General features: G+C 43.5%; 1 long non-coding RNA gene across 1 annotated transcript in view; it reads left to right on the top strand.

Annotated features, from left to right (window-relative positions):
- LOC137217939 (uncharacterized) overlaps window positions 1–17,132 on the top strand; it is a 346,194-nt gene that overhangs the window by 282,739 nt on the left and 46,323 nt on the right. Inside the window, exon 3 of the long non-coding RNA XR_010940338.1 lies at window positions 163–244. This is a non-coding gene — a long non-coding RNA (uncharacterized lncRNA). The remainder of the gene's footprint in view (window positions 1–162; window positions 245–17,132) is intronic.

Genomic DNA, 17,132 nt, shown 5'->3' with positions numbered 1-17,132 from the left:
AGCACCCCAACTCACCTTTCCCCTTAAGCAAACATAAGTTGGTTTTCTACATTTGAGACCCTATTCTGTTTTGTAATTCAGTTCCTGTGTAGCCAAGTTTACCTTCCGTGTATTAGTGATATCTTATGATGCTTCTTTTTCTGTGTGACTTATTTCACTTAGAATCATCGTACCTGAATCCACTCATTATCCTGCTATGGGCCTGAGGACATAGATTTCATTGCTGAGTGATATTGCATTTTACGTAAGTACCACAACTTCTTTATCCATTTTTCGCTTTCTGCTATATTGAACTTGTACCGTAAATGAGGTTCTTGTAAACAGAGCCGTCCCAAACTTTGGGGTGGCTGTGTCTTTTTGATTTTAATTTCTCTAAGCTATCGGACCATAAGTGGAAGTGCCCTAGGCTCTGTTGCTTTGTTTTTTAGATGTTTCAGGAAACACCATACACTTCTCCAGAGTGGCTGTTGGCAAATTACATCACGCCCATCAGCATAACAAGGCTCCCAGTTCTCCATGGCCTGTCCTGCCTTTCTGGATTTTACACTTTTTTCAGATGGCCCTTTTGACCGGGGGGCAGTGAGACTTCATTGTAGTGCAGATTTCCTTTGCAAGCTTGCTTGGTTGGCCAAAAAGGGCGTATGCGTTTTTTCCTGAATATATTCAGGGAAAAACGCATACGCCCTTTTTGGCCAAGTGCATCATTGTGGACGTTCTGCCTCTTTTCCTATGCTTTACATGCAATTCCAGTCTACCTCCTGAAATCGGTTTCCTGCAATTCTGCCCCGCTTTCAAGTCCTCTTGGCAGCCTTACTTCAATATATTTTTGGACGATAGCTGTCATTTAGAACTCTGCAGGTGTGTGAATTACAGGGCCCCTGAGCTCCTTTCTTCAACTCGCTTTCTTGTGAGCTGGCCGCAACACCGCAGGATTGCTTCAGGCCCTAGTGTTGTTCCGGCATGGCTCGCTGAGCCTTTGGTTAATTCCTCTTGTTGGTGAGAAATGAGAGTTAAATTTACCCGTCCAGACACCTCCAGCTAGTCTCTCATTGGTTCTCCCTATTCCTGTTCATTTTCCGCAGAAATTGCAAACTGGGCCAAACAGGAGGTTAAAGGCACTGACTCTCCAAGTGGGGAGAGTGTTAGTAAAGCGTCTGGAATGTTGCACCCGAGTACCAGGGGACGAAAACTGAGACACATTTGAACACGTTTCCCGATCACACGGTGGATCATACTCTGGGTTCCACATGCATGTTTTAGCTGAAGGAAGAATCCCTTAAACCTGGAGAGTTGAGAACCATGGAATGGGTACCATGCAATATGACTTCAAAGGGTCTGCATTTGCTCACCGAACCTCACCAATCCTATCACTGCTGCGTTTATGCCGCTGTACACACGCTTGATTCTCTTTCGGAGACATATAAATCCATAGGTTTTAAGATTCTTACTAGTCAGGTATATTCTTAGGCGGTTAATATGGGGTGTTGAGTCCACTTCGTTGAGAAAGCAGTAGCTCTTGTCTATTACATATTTGGCTTATGGAAAGGTATCTGTGCTAATTTCAATCTCTGGTTTTATGAAGCACCCCAACTCACCTTTCCCCTTAAGCAAGCATAAGTTGGTTTTCTACATTTGAGACCCTATTCTGTTTTGTAATTCAGTTCCTGTGTAGCCAAGTTTACATTCCGTGTATTAGTGATATCTTATGATGTTTCTTTTTCTGTGTGACATATTTCACTTAGAATCATCGTACCTGAATCCACTCATTATGCTGCTATGGGCCTGATGACAGAGATTTCATTGCTGAGTGATATTGCATTGTACGTTAGTACCACAACTTCTTTATCCATTTTTCGCTTTCTGCAATATTGAACTTGTACAGGAAACGAGGTTCTTGTAAACAGAGCCGTCCCAAACTTTGGGGTGGCTGTGTCTTTTTGATTTTAATTTCCCTAAGCTATAGGACCATAAGTGGAAGTGCCCTAGGCTCTGTTGCTTTGTTTCTTAGATGTTTCAGGAAACACCATACACTTCTCCAGAGTGGCTGTTGGCAATTTACATCACGCCCATCAGCATAACAAGGCTCCCAGTTCTCCATGGCCTGTCCTGCCTTTCTGGATTTTACTCTTTTTTCAGATGGCCCTTTTGACCGGGGGGCAGTGAGACTTCATTGTAGTGCAGATTTCCTTTGCAAGCTTGCTTGGTTGGCCAAAAAGGGCGTATGCGTTTTTTCCTGAATATATTCAGGAAAAAACGCATACACCCTTTTTGGCCAAGTGCATCATTGTGGACGTTCTGCCTCTTTTCCTATGCTTTACATGCAATTCCAGTCTACCTCCTGAAATCGGTTTCCTGCAATTCTGCCCCGCTTTCAAGTCCTCTTGGCAGACTTACTTCAATATATTTTTGGACGATAGCTGTCATTTAGAACTCTGCAGGTGTGTGAATTACAGGGCCCCTGAGCTCCTTTCTTCAACTCGCTTTCTTGTGAGCTGGCCGCAACACCGCAGGATTGCTTCAGGCCCTAGTGTTGTTCCGGCATGGCTCGCTGAGCCTTTGGTTAATTCCTCTTCTTGGTGGGAAATGAGAGTTAAATTTACCTGTCCAGACACCTCCAGCTAGTCTCTCATTGGTTCTCCCTATTCCTGTTCATTTTCCGCAGAAATTGCAAACTGGGCCAAACAGGAGGTTAAAGGCACTGACTCTCCAAGTGGGGAGAGTGTTAGTAAAGCGTCTGGAATGTTGCACCCGAGTACCAGGGGACGAAAACTGAGACACATTTGAACACGTTTCCCGATCACACGGTGGATCATCCTCTGGGTTCCACATGCATGTTTTAGCTGAAGGAAGAATCCCTTAAACGTGGAGAGTTGAGACCCATGGAATGGGTACCATGCAATATGACTTCAAAGGGTCTGCATTTGCTCACCGAACCTCACCAATCCTATCACTGCTGCGTTTATGCCGCTGTACACATGCTTGATTCTCTTTCGGAGACATATAAATACATAGGTTTTAAGATTCTTACTAGTCAAGTATATTCTTAGGCGTTTAATATGGGGTGTTGAGTCCACTTCGTTGAGCAAGCAGTAGCTCTTGGCTATTACATATTTGGCTTATGGAAAGGTATCTGTGCTAATTTCAATCTCTGGTTTTATGCAGCACCCCAACTCACCTTTCCCCTTAAGCAAGCATAAGTTGGTTTTCTACATTTGAGACCCTATTCTGTTTTGTAATTCAGTTCCTGTGTAGCCAAGTTTACATTCCGTGTATTAGTGATATCTTATGATGTTTCTTTTTCTGTGTGACTTATTTCACTTAGAATCATCGTACCTGAATCCACTCATTATGCTGCTAAGGGCCTGATTACATAGATTTCATTGCTGAGTGTTATTGCATTGTACGTAACTACCTCAACTTCTTTATCCATTTCTCGCTTTCTGCGATATTGAACTTGTACCGTAAATGAGGTTCTTGTAAACAGAGCCGTCCCAAACTTTGGGGTTGCTGTGTCTTTTTGATTTTAATTTCCCTAAGCTATAGGACCATAAGTGGAAGTGCCCTAGGCTCTGTTGCTTTGTTTTTTAGATGTTTCAGGAAACACCATACACTTCTCCAGAGTGGCTGTTGGCAATTTACATCACGCCCATCAGCATAACAAGGCTCCCAGTTCTCCATGGCCTGTCCTGCCTTTCTGGATTTTACACTTTTTTCAGATGGCCCTTTTGACCGGGGGGCAGTGAAACTTCATTGTAGTGCAGATTTCCTTTGCAAGCTTGCTTGGTTGGCCAAAAAGGGCGTATGCGTTTTTTCCTGAATATATTCAGGAAAAAACGCATACGCCCTTTTTGGCCAAGTGCATCATTGTGGACGTTCTGCCTCTTTTCCTATGCTTTACATGCAATTCCAGTCTACCTCCTGAAATCGGTTTCCTGCAATTCTGCCCCGCTTTCAAGTCCTCTTGGCAGCCTTACTTCAATATATTTTTGGATGATAGCTGTCATTTATAACTCTGCAGTTGTGTGAATTACAGGGCCCCTGAGCTCCTTTCTTCAACTCGCTTTCTTGTGAGCTGGCCGCAACACCGCAGGATTGCTTCAGGCCCTTGTGTGGTTCCGGCATGGCTCGCTGAGCCTTTGGTTAATTCCTCTTCCTGTTGGGAAATGAGAGTTAAATTTGCCCGTCCAGACACCTCCAGCTAGTCTCTCATTGGTTCTCCCTATTCCTGTTCATTTTCCGCAGAAATTGCAAACTGGGCCAAACAGGAGGTTAAAGGCACTGACTCTCCAGGTGGGGAGAGTCTTAGTAAAGCGTCTGGAATGTTTCACCCGAGTACCAGGGGACGAAAACTGAGACACATTTGAACACGTTTCCCGATCACATGGTGGATCATACTCTGGGTTCCACATGCATGTTTTAGCTGAAGGAAGAATCCCTTACTCCTGGAGAGTTGAGACCCATGGAATGGGTACCATGCAATATGACTTCAAAGGGTCTGCATTTGCTCACCGAACCTCACCAATCCTATCACTGCTGAGTTTATGTCGCTGTACACACGCTGGTTTCTCTTTCGGAGACATATAAATCCATAGGTTTTAAGAATCTTACTAGTCAGGTATATTCTTAGGCGTTTAATATGGGGTGTTGGGTCCACTTCGTTGAGCAAGGAGTAGCTCTTGTTTATTACATATTTGGCTTATGGAACGGTATCTGTGCTAATTTCAATCTCTGGTTTTATGCAGCACCCCAACTAACCTTTCCCCTTAAGCAAGCATAAGTTGGTTTTCTACATTTGAGACCCTGTTCTGTTTTGTAATTCAGTTCCTGTGTAGCCAAGTTTACATTCCATGTATTAGTGATATCTTATGATGTTTCTTTTTCTGTGTGACTTATTTCACTTAGAATTATCGTACCTGAATCCACTCATTATGCTGCTACTGGCCTGATGACATAGATTTCATTGCTGAGTGATATTGCAGTGTACGTAAGTACCACAACTTCTTTATCCATTTTTCGCTTTCTGTGATATTGAACTTGTACCGTAAACAAGGTTCTTGTAAACAGAGCCGACCCAAACTTTGGGGTGGCTTGTCTTTTTGATTTCAATTTCCCTAAGCTATAGGATCATAAGTGGAAGTGCCCTAGGCTCGGTTGCTTTGTTTTTTAGATGTTTCAGGAAACACCATACACTTCTCCAGAGTGGCTGTTGGCAATTTACATCCCACCCATCAGCATAACAAGGTTCCCAGTTCTCCATGGCCTGTCCTGCCTTTCTGGATTTTACACTTTTTTCAGATGGCCCTTTTGACCGGGGGGCAGTGAGACTTCATTGTAGTGCAGATTTCCTTTGCAAGCTTGCTTGGTTGGCCAAAAAGTGCGTATGCGTTTTTTCCTGAATATATTCAGGAAAAAACGCATACGCCCTTTTTGGCCAAGTGCATCATTGTGGACGTTCTGCCTCTTTTCCTATGCTTTACATGAAATTCCAGTCTACCTCCTGAAATCAGTTTCCTGCAATTCTGCCCAACTTTCAAGTCCTCTTGGCTGCCTTACTTCAATATATTTTTTGACGATAGCTGTCATTTATAACTCTGCAGGTTTGTGAATTACAGTGCCCCTGAGCTCCTTTCTTCAACTCGTTTTCTTGTGAGCTGGCCGCAACACCGCAGGATTGCTTCAGGCCCTAGTGTGGTTCCGGCATGGCACGCTTAGCCTTTGGTTAATTCCTCTTCTTGGTGGGAAATGAGAGTTAAATATGCCCGTCCAGACACCTCCAGCTAGTCTCTCATTGGTTCTCCCTATTCCTGTTCATTTTCCGCAGAAATTGCAAACTGGGCGAAACAGGAGGTTAAAGGCACTGACTCTCCAAGTGGGGAGAGTGTTAGTAAAGCGTCTGGAATGTTGCACCCAAGTACCAGGGGACGAAAACTGAGACACATTTGAACACGTTTCCCAATCACACGGTGGATCATACTCTGGGTTCCACATGCATGTTTTAGCTGAAGGAAGAATCCCTTAAACCTGGAGAGTTGAGAACCATGGAATGGGTACCATGCAATATGAATTCAAAGGGTCTGCATTTGCTCACCGAACCTCACCAATCCTATCACTGCTGCTTTTATGTCACTGTACACACGCTGGATTCTCTTTTGGAGACATATAAATCCATAGGTTTTAAGATTCTTACTAGTCAGGTATATTCTTAGGCGTTTAATATGGGGTGTTGAGTCCACTTCGTTGAGCAAGCAGTAGCTCTTGTCTATTACATATTTGGCTTATGGAAAGGTATCTGTGTTAATTTCAATCTCTGGTTTTATGCAGCACCCCAACTCACCTTTCCCCTTAAGCAAGCATAAGTTGGTGTTCTACATTTGAGACCCTATTCTGATTTGTAATTCAGTTCCTGTGTAGCCAAGTTTACATTCCGTGTATTAGTGATATCTTATGATGTTTCTTTTTCTGTGTGACTTATTTCACTTAGAATTATCGTACCTGAATCCACTCATTATGCTGCTACTGGCCTGATGACATAGATTTCATTGCTGAGTGATATTGCACTGTACGTTAGTACCAAAACTTCTTTATCCATTTTTCACATTCTGCGATATTGAACTTGTACCGTAAACGAGGTTCTTGTAAACAGAGCCGTCCCAAACTTTTGGCTGGCTGTGTCTTTTTGATTTTAATTTCCCTAATCTATAGGACCATAATTGGAAGTGCCCTAGGCTCTGTTGCTTTGTTTTTTAGATGTTTCAGGAAACACCATACACTTCTCCAGAGTGGCTGTTGGCAATTTACATCACGCCCATCAGCATAACAAGGCTCCCATTTCTGCATGGCGTGTCCTGCCTTTCTGGATTTTACACTTTTTTCAGATGGCCCTTTTGACCTGGGGGCAGTGAGACTTCATTGTAGTGCAGATTTCCTTTGCAAGCTTGCTTGGTTGGCCAAAAAGTGCGTATGCATTTTTTCCTGAATATATTCAGGAAAAAACGCATACGCCCTTTTTGGTCAAGTGCATCATTGTAGATGTTCTGCCTCTTTTCCTATGCTTTATATGCAATTCCACTCTACCTCCTGAAATCGGTTTCCTGCAATTCTGCCCCACTTTCAATTCTTCTTGGCAGCCTTACTTCAATATATTTTTGGACGATAGCTGTCATTTATAACTCTGCAGGTTTGTGAATTACAGTGCCCCTGAGCTCCTTTCTTCAATTCGCTTTCTTGTGAGCTGGCCACAACACCGCAGGATTGCTTCAGGCCTTAGTGTGGTTCCGGCATGGCACGCATAGCCTTTGGTTAATTCCACTTCCTACTGGGAAATGAGAGTTAAATTTGACCATCCAGACACCTCCAGCTAGTCTCTCATTGGTTCTCCCTATTCCTGTTCATTTTCCGCAGAATTTGCAAACTGGGCCAAACAGGAGTTTAAAGGCACTGACTCTCCAAGTGGGGAGAGTGTTAGTAAAGCATCTGGAATGTGGCACCCGAGTACCAGGGGACGAAAACTGAGACACATTTGAACATGTTTCCCGATCACACGGTGGATCATACTCTGGGTTCCACATGCATGTTTTAGCTGAAGGAAGAATCCCTTAAACCTGGAGAGTTGAGACCCATGGAACGGGTACCATGCAATATGACTTCAAAGAGTCTGCATTTGCTCACCGAACCTCACCAATCCTATCACTGCTGCGTTCATGCCGCTGTACACACTCTTGATTCGCATTCAGAGACATATAAATCCATAGGTTTTAAGATTCTTACTAGTCAGGTATATTCTTAGGCGTTTAATATGTGGTGTTGAGTGTCCTTCGTTGAGCAAGGAGTAGCTCTTGTCTATTACATATTTGGCTTATGGAAAGGTATCTGTGTTAATTTCAATCTCTGGTTTTATGCAGCACCCCACCTCAACTTTCCCCTTAAGCAAGCATAAGTTGGTTTTCTACATTTGAGACCCTATTCTGTTTTGTAATTCAGTTCCTGTGTAGCCAAGTTTACATTCCGTGTATTAGTGATATCTTATGATGTTTCTTTTTCTGTGTGACTTATTTCACTTAGAATCATCGTACCTGAATCCACTCATTATGCTGCTACTGGCCTGATGACATAGATTTCATTGCTGAGTGATATTGCATTGTACGTAAGTACCACAACTTCTTTATCCATTTTTCGCTTTCTGCGATATTGAACTTGTACCGTAAACGAGGTTCTTGTAAACAGAGCCGTCCCAAACTTACTGGTGGCTGTGTCTTTTTGATTTTAATTTCCCTAATCTATAGGACCATAAGTGGAAGTGCCCTAGGCTCTGGTGCTTTGTTTTTTAGATGTTTCAGGAAACACCATACACTTCTCCAGAGTGGCTGTTGGCAATTTACATCATGCCCATCAGCATAACAAAGCTCCCAGTTCTCCATGGCCTGTCCTGCCTTTCTGGATTTTACAGTTTTTTCAGATGGCCCTTTTGACCGGGGGGCAGTGAGACTTCATTGTAGTGCAGATTTCCTTTGCAAGCTTGCTTGGTTGGCCAAAAAGGGCGTATGCGTTTTTTCCTGAATATATTCAGGAAAAAACGCATACGCCCGTTTTGGCCAAGTGCATCATTGTGGACGTTTTGCCTCTTTTCCTATGCTTTACATGCAATTCCAGTCTACCTCCTGAAATCGGTTTCCTGCAATTCTGCCCCGCTTTCAAGTCCTCTTGGCAGCCTTACTTCAATATATTTTTGGACGATAGCTGTCATTTAGAACTCTGCAGGTGTGTGAATTACAGGGCCCCTGAGCTCCTTTCTTCAACTCGCTTTCTTGTGATCTGGACGCAACACCGCAGGATTGCTTCAGGCTATAGTGTGGTTCCGGCATGGCTCGCTGAACCTTTGGTTAATTCCTCTTCTTGGTGGGAAATGAGAGTTAAATTTGCCCGTCCAGACACCTCCATCTAGTCTCTCATTGGTTCTCCCTATTCCTGTTCATTTTCCACAGAAATTGCAAACTGGGCCAAACAGGAGGTTAAAGGCACTGACTCTCCAAGTGGGGAGAGTGTTAGTAAAGCGTCTGGAATGTTGCACCCGAGTACCAGGGGACGAAAACTGAGACACATTTGAACACGTTTCCCGATCACACGGTGGATCATCCTCTGGGTTCCACATGCATGTTTTAGCTGAAGGAAGAATCCCTTAAACGTGGAGAGTTGAGACCCATGGAATGGGTACCATGCAATATGACTTCAAAGGGTCTGCATTTGCTCACCGAACCTCACCAATCCTATCACTGCTGCGTTTATGCCGCTGTACACATGCTTGATTCTCTTTCGGAGACATATAAATACATAGGTTTTAAGATTCTTACTACTCAAGTATATTCTTAGGCGTTTAATATGGGGTGTTGAGTCCACTTCGTTGAGCAAGCAGTAGCTCTTGGCTATTACATATTTGGCTTATGGAAAGGTATCTGTGCTAATTTCAATCTCTGGTTTTATGCAGCACCCAAACTCACCTTTCCCCTTAAGCAAGCATAAGTTGGTTTTCTACATTTGAGACCCTATTCTGTTTTGTAATTCAGTTCCTGTGTAGCCAAGTTTACATTCCGTGTATTAGTGATATCTTATGATGTTTCTTTTTCTGTGTGACTTATTTCACTTAGAATCATCGTACCTGAATCCACTCATTATGCTGCTAAGGGCCTGATTACATAGATTTCATTGCTGAGTGTTATTGCATTGTACGTAACTACCTCAACTTCTTTATCCATTTCTCGCTTTCTGCGATATTGAACTTGTACCGTAAATGAGGTTCTTGTAAACAGAGCCGTCCCAAACTTTGGGGTTGCTGTGTCTTTTTTATTTTAATTTCCCTAAGCTATAGGACCATAAGTGGAAGTGCCCTAGGCTCTGTTGCTTTGTTTTTTAGATGTTTCAGGAAACACCATACACTTCTCCAGAGTGGCTGTTGGCAATTTACATCACGCCCATCAGCATAACAAGGCTCCCAGTTCTCCATGGCCTGTCCTGCCTTTCTGGATTTTACACTTTTTTCAGATGGCCCTTTTGACCGGGGGGCAGTGAGACTTCATTGTAGTGCAGATTTCCTTTGCAAGCTTGCTTGGTTGGCCAAAAAGGGCGTATGCGTTTTTTCCTGAATATATTCAGGAAAAAACGCATACGCCCTTTTTGGCCAAGTGCATCATTGTGGACGTTCTGCCTCTTTTCCTATGCTTTACATGCAATTCCAGTCTACCTCCTGAAATCGGTTTCCTGCAATTCTGCCCCGCTTTCAAGTCCTCTTGGCAGCCTTACTTCAATATATTTTTGGATGATAGCTGTCATTTATAACTCTGCAGTTGTGTGAATTACAGGGCCCCTGAGCTCCTTTCTTCAACTCGCTTTCTTGTGAGCTGGCCGCAACACCGCAGGATTGCTTCAGGCCCTTGTGTGGTTCCGGCATGGCTCGCTGAGCCTTTGGTTAATTCCTCTTCCTGTTGGGAAATGAGAGTTAAATTTGCCCGTCCAGACACCTCCAGCTAGTCTCTCATTGGTTCTCCCTATTCCTGTTCATTTTCCGCAGAAATTGCAAACTGGGCCAAACAGGAGGTTAAAGGCACTGACTCTCCAAGTGGGGAGAGTCTTAGTAAAGCGTCTGGAATGTTGCACCCGAGTACCAGGGGACGAAAACTGAGACACATTTGAACACGTTTCCCGATCACATGGTGGATCATACTCTGGGTTCCACATGCATGTTTTAGCTGAAGGAAGAATCCCTTACTCCTGGAGAGTTGAGACCCATGGAATGGGTACCATGCAATATGACTTCAAAGGGTCTGCATTTGCTCACCGAACCTCACCAATCCTATCACTGCTGAGTTTATGTCACTGTACACACGCTGGTTTCTCTTTCGGAGACATATAAATCCATAGGTTTTAAGAATCTTACTAGTCAGGTATATTCTTAGGCGTTTAATATGGGGTGTTGGGTCCACTTCGTTGAGCAAGGAGTAGCTCTTGTTTATTACATATTTGGCTTATGGAACGGTATCTGTGCTAATTTCAATCTCTGGTTTTATGCAGCACCCCAACTAACCTTTCCCCTTAAGCAAGCATAAGTTGGTTTTCTACATTTGAGACCCTGTTCTGTTTTGTAATTCAGTTCCTGTGTAGCCAAGTTTACATTCCATGTATTAGTGATATCTTATGATGTTTCTTTTTCTGTGTGACTTATTTCACTTAGAATTATCGTACCTGAATCCACTCATTATGCTGCTACTGGCCTGATGACATAGATTTCATTGCTGAGTGATATTGCAGTGTACGTAAGTACCACAACTTCTTTATCCATTTTTCGCTTTCTGTGATATTGAACTTGTACCGTAAACAAGGTTCTTGTAAACAGAGCCGACCCAAACTTTGGGGTGGCTTGTCTTTTTGATTTCAATTTCCCTAAGCTATAGGATCATAAGTGGAAGTGCCCTAGGCTCTGTTGCTTTGTTTTTTAGATGTTTCAGGAAACACCATACACTTCTCCAGAGTGGCTGTTGGCAATTTACATCCCACCCATCAGCATAACAAGGTTCCCAGTTCTCCATGGCCTGTCCTGCCTTTCTGGATTTTACACTTTTTTCAGATGGCCCTTTTGACCGGGGGGCAGTGAGACATCATTGTAGTGCAGATTTCCTTTGCAAGCTTGCTTGGTTGGCCAAAAAGGGCGTATGCGTTTTTTCCTGAATATATTCAGGAAAAAACGCATACGCCCTTTTTGGCCAAGTGCATCATTGTGGACGTTCTGCCTCTTTTCCTATGCTTTACATGAAATTCCAGTCTACCTCCTGAAATCAGTTTCCTGCAATTCTGCCCAACTTTCAAGTCCTCTTGGCTGCCTTACTTCAATATATTTTTTGACGATGGCTGTCATTTATAACTCTGCAGGTTTGTGAATTACAGTGCCCCTGAGCTCCTTTCTTCAACTCGTTTTCTTGTGAGCTGGCCGCAACACCGCAGGATTGCTTCAGGCCCTAGTGTGGTTCCGGCATGGCACACTTAGCCTTTGGTTAATTCCTCTTCTTGGTGGGAAATGAGAGTTAAATTTGCCCGTCCAGACACCTCCAGCTAGTCTCTCTTTCGTTCTCCCTATTCCTGTTCATTTTCCGCAGAAATTGCAAACTGGGCCAAACAGGAGGTTAAAGGCACTGACTCTCCAAGTGGGGAGAGTGTTAGTAAAGCGTCTGGAATGTTGCACCCAAGTACCAGGGGACGAAAACTGAGACACATTTGAACACGTTTCCCAATCACACGGTGGATCATACTCTGGGTTCCACATGCATGTTTTAGCTGAAGGAAGAATCCCTTAAACCTGGAGAGTTGAGAACCATGGAATGGGTACCATGCAATATGAATTCAAAGGGTCTGCATTTGCTCACTGAACCTCACCAATCCTATCACTGCTGCTTTTATGTCACTGTACACACGCTGGATTCTCTTTTGGAGACATATAAATCCATAGGTTTTAAGATTCTTACTAGTCAGGTATATTCTTAGGCGTTTAATATGGGGTGTTGAGTCCACTTCGTTGAGCAAGCAGTAGCTCTTGTCTATTACATATTTGGCTTATGGAAAGGTATCTGTGTTAATTTCAATCTCTGGTTTTATGCAGCACCCCAACTAACCTTTCCTCTTAAGCAAGCGTAAGTTGGTTTTCTTCATTTGAGACCCTATTCTGTTTTGTAATTCAGTTCCTGTGTAGCCATGTTTACATTCCATGTATTAGTGATACCTTATGATGTTTCTTTTTCTGTGTGATTTATTTCACTTAGAATCATCGTACCTGAATCCACTCATTATGCTGCTACTGGCCTGATGACATAGATTTTATTGCTGAGTGATATTGCATTGTACGTAAGTACGATAACTTCTTTATCCATTTTTCGCTTTCTGCGATATTGAACTTGTACCGTAAACGAGGTTCTTGTAAACAGAGCTGTCCCAAACTTTGGGGTGGCTGTGTCTTTTTGATTTTAATTTCCCTAAGCTATAGGACCATAAGTGGAAGTGCCCTAGGCTCTGTTGCTTTGTTTTTTGGATATTTCAGGAAACACCATACACTTCTCCAGAGTGGCTGTTGGCAATTTACATCCCACCCATCAGCATAAGAAGGCTCCCAGTTCTCCATGGCCTGTCCTGCCTTTCTGGATTTTACACTTTTTTCAGATGGCCCTTTTGACCGGGGGGCAGTGAGACTTCATTGTAGTGCAGATTTCCTTTGCAAGCTTCCTTGCTTGGCCAAAAAGGGCGTATGCGTTTTTTCCTGAATATATTCAGGAAAAAACGCATACGCACTTTTTGGCCAAGTGCATCATTGTGGACGTTCTGCCTCTTTTCCTATGCTTTACATGCAATTCCAGTCTACCTCCTGAAATCGGTTTCCTGCAATTCTGCCCCACTTTCAAGTCCTCTTGGCAGCCTTACTTCAATATATTTTTGGACGATAGCTGTCATTTATAACTCTGCAGGTTTGTGAATTACAGTGCCCCTGAGCTTCTTTCTTCACCTCGCTTTCTTGTGAGCTGGCCGCAACACCGCAGGATTGCTTCAGGCCCAAGTGTGGTTCCGGCATATCTCGCTGAGCCTTTGGTTAATTCCTCTTCCTGGTGGGAAATGAGAATTAAATTTGCCCGTCCAGACACCTCCAGCTAGTCTCTCATTGGTTCTCCCTATTCCTGTTCATTTTCCGCAGAAATTGCAAACTGGGCCAAACAGGAGGTTAAAGGCACTGACTCTCCAAGTGGGGAGAGTGTTAGTAAAGCGTCTGGAAAGTTGCACCCGAGTACCAGGGGACGAAAACTGAGACACATTGGAACACGTTTCCCGATCACACGGTGGATCATATTCTGGGTTCCAAATGCATGTTTTAGCTGAAGGAAGAATCCTTTAATCCAGGAGAGTTGAGAACCATGGAATGGGTACCATGCAATATGACTTCAAAGGGTCTGCATTTGCTCACCGAACCTCACCAATCCTATCACTGCTGCGTTTATGCCGCTGTACACACGCTTGATTCTCTTTCGGAGACATATAAATCCATAGGTTTTAAGATTCTTACTAGTCAGGTATATTCTTAGGCGTTTAATATGGGGTGTTGAGTCCACTTCGTTGAGCAAGCAGTAGCTCTTGTCTATTACATATTTGGCTTATGGAAAGGTATCTGTGCTAATTTCAATCTCTGGTTTTATGCAGCACCCCAACTCACCTTTCCCCTTAAGCAAGCATAAGTTGGTTTTCTACATTTGAGACCCTATTCTGTTTTGTACTTCAGTTCCTGTGTAGCCAAGTTTACATTCCGTGTATTAGTGATACCTTATGATGTTTCTTTTTCTGTTTGACTTATTTCTCTTAGAATCATCGCACCTAAATCCACTCATTATGCTGCTACTGGCCTGATGACATAGATTTCATTGCTGAGTGATATTGCATTGTACGTAAGTACCACAACTTCTTTATCCATTTTTCGCTTTCTGCGATATTGAACTTGTACTGTAAACGAGGTTCTTGTAAACAGAGCTGTCCCAAACTTTGGGGTGGCTGTGTCTTTTTGATTTTAATTTCCCTAAGCTATAGGACCATAAGTGGAAGTGCCCTAGGCTCTGTTGCTTTGTTTTTTGGATATTTCAGGAAACACCATACACTTCTCCAGAGTGGCTGTTGGCAATTTACATCCCACCCATCAGCATAAGAAGGCTCCCAGTTCTCCATGGCCTGTCCTGCCTTTCTGGCTTTTACACTTTTTTCAGATGGCCCTTTTGACCGGGGGGCAGTGAGACTTCATTGTAGTGCAGATTTCCTTTGCAAGCTTGCTTGCTTGGCCAAAAAGGGCGTATGCGTTTTTTCCTGAATATATTCAGGAAAAAACGCATACGCCCTTTTTGGCCAAGTGCATCATTGTGGACGTTCTGCCTCTTTTCCTATGCTTTACATGCAATTCCAGTCTACCTCCTGAAATTGGTTTCCTGCAATTCTTCCCCGCTTTCAAGTCCTCTTGGCAGCCTTGCTTTAATATATTTTTGGACGATAGCTGTCATTTATAACTCTGAAGATTTGTAAATTACAGTGCCCCTGAGCTCCTTTTTTCAACTGGCTTTCTTGTGAGCTGGCCGCAACACCGCAGGATTGCTTCAGGCCCTAGTGTGGTTCCGGCATGGCTCGCTGAGCCTTTGGTTAATTCCTCTTCCTGGTGGGAAATGAGAGTTAAATTTGCCCGTCCAGACACCTCCAGCTAGTCTCTCATTGTTTCTCCCTATTCCTGTTCATTTTCCGCAGAAATTGCAAACTGGGCCAAACAGGAGGTTAAAGGCACTGACTCTCCAAGTGGGGAGAGTCTTAGTAAAGCGTCTGGAATGTTGCACCCGAGTACCAGGGGACGAAAACTGAGACACATTTGAACACGTTTCCCGATCACACGGTGGATCATACTCTGGGCTCCACATGCATGTTTTAGCTGAAGGAAGAATCCCTTAAACCTGGAGAGTTGAGACCCATGGAATGGGTACCATGCAATATGACTTCAAAGGGTCTGCATTTGCTCACCGAACCTCACGAATCCTATCACTGCTGCGTTTATGCCGCTGTACACACGCTTGATTCTCTTTCGGAGACATATCAATCCATAGGTTTTAAGATTCTTACTAGTCAGGTATATTCTTAGGCGTTTAATATGTGGTGTTGAGTCCACTTCGTTGAGCAAGCAGTAGCTCTTGTCTATTACATATTTGGCTTATGGAAAGGTATCTGTGCTAATTTCAATCTCTGGTTTTATGCAGCACCCCAACTCACCTTTCCCCTTAAGCAAGCATAAGTTGGTTTTCGACATTTGAGACCCTATTCTGTTTTGTAATTCAGTTCCTGTGTAGCCAAGTTTACATTCCGTGTATTAGTGATACCTTATGATGTTTCTTTTTCTCTGTGACTTATTTCACTTAGAATCATCGTACCTGAATCCACTCATTATGCTGCTACTGGCCTGATGACATAGATTTCATTGCTGAGTGATATTGCATTGTACGTAAGTACCACAACTACTTTATCCATTTTTCGCTTTCTGCGATATTGAACTTGTACCGTAAACGAGGTTCTTGTAAACAGAGCCGTCCCAAACTTTGGGGTGGCTGTGTCTTTTTGATTTTAATTTCCCTAATCTATAGGACCATAAGTGGAAGTGCCCTAGGCTCTGTTGCTTTGTTTTTCAGATGTTTCAGGAAACACCATACACTTCTCCAGAGTGGCTGTTGGCAATTTACATCCCGCCCATCAGCATAAGAAGGCTCCCAGTTCTCCATGGCCTGTCCTGCCTTTCTGGATTTTACACTTTTTTCAGATAGCCCTTTTAACCGGGGGGCAGTGAGACTTCATTGTAGTGCAGATTTCCTTTGCAAGCTTGCTTGGTTGGCCAAAAAGGGCGTATGCGTTTTTTCCTGAATATATTCAGGAAAAAACGCATACGCCCTTTTTGGCCAAGTGCATCATTGTGGACGTTCTGCCTCTTTTCCTATGCTTTACATGCAATTCCAGTCTACCTCCTGAAATCGGTTTCCTGCAATTCTGCCCCACTTTCAAGTCCTCTTGGCAGCCTTACTTCAATATATTTTTGGACGATAGCTGTCATTTATAACTCTGCAGGTTTGTGAATTACAGTGCCCCTGAGCTTCTTTCTTCACCTCGCTTTCTTGTGAGCTGGCCGCAACACCGCAGGATTGCTTCAGGCCCAAGTTTGGTTCCGGCATATCTCGCTGAGCCTTTGGTTAATTCCTCTTCCTGATGGGAAATGAGAATTAAATTTGCCCGTCCAGACACCTCCAGCTAGTCTCTCATTGGTTCTCCCTATTCCTGTTCATTTTCCGCAGAAATTGCAAACTGGGCCAAACAGGAGGTTAAAGGCACTGACTCTCCAAGTGGGGAGAGTGTTAGTAAAGCGTCTGGAAAGTTGCACCCGAGTACCAGGGGACGAAAACTGAGACACATTTGAACACGTTTCCCGATCACACGGTGGATCATCCTCTGGGTTCCACATGCATGTTTTAGCTGAAGGAAGAATCCCTTAAACCTGGAGAGTTGAGAACCATGGAATGGGTACCATGCAATATGACTTCAAAGGG

The sequence above is a fragment of the Pseudorca crassidens genome (genome assembly GCF_039906515.1).
Source record: "Pseudorca crassidens isolate mPseCra1 chromosome 1 unlocalized genomic scaffold, mPseCra1.hap1 SUPER_1_unloc_8, whole genome shotgun sequence".
NCBI classification, from domain to species: domain Eukaryota; kingdom Metazoa; phylum Chordata; class Mammalia; order Artiodactyla; family Delphinidae; genus Pseudorca; species Pseudorca crassidens.
Note: the sequence above shows the minus strand (reverse complement) of the source record. Positions and strands in the feature narration are given on the sequence as shown.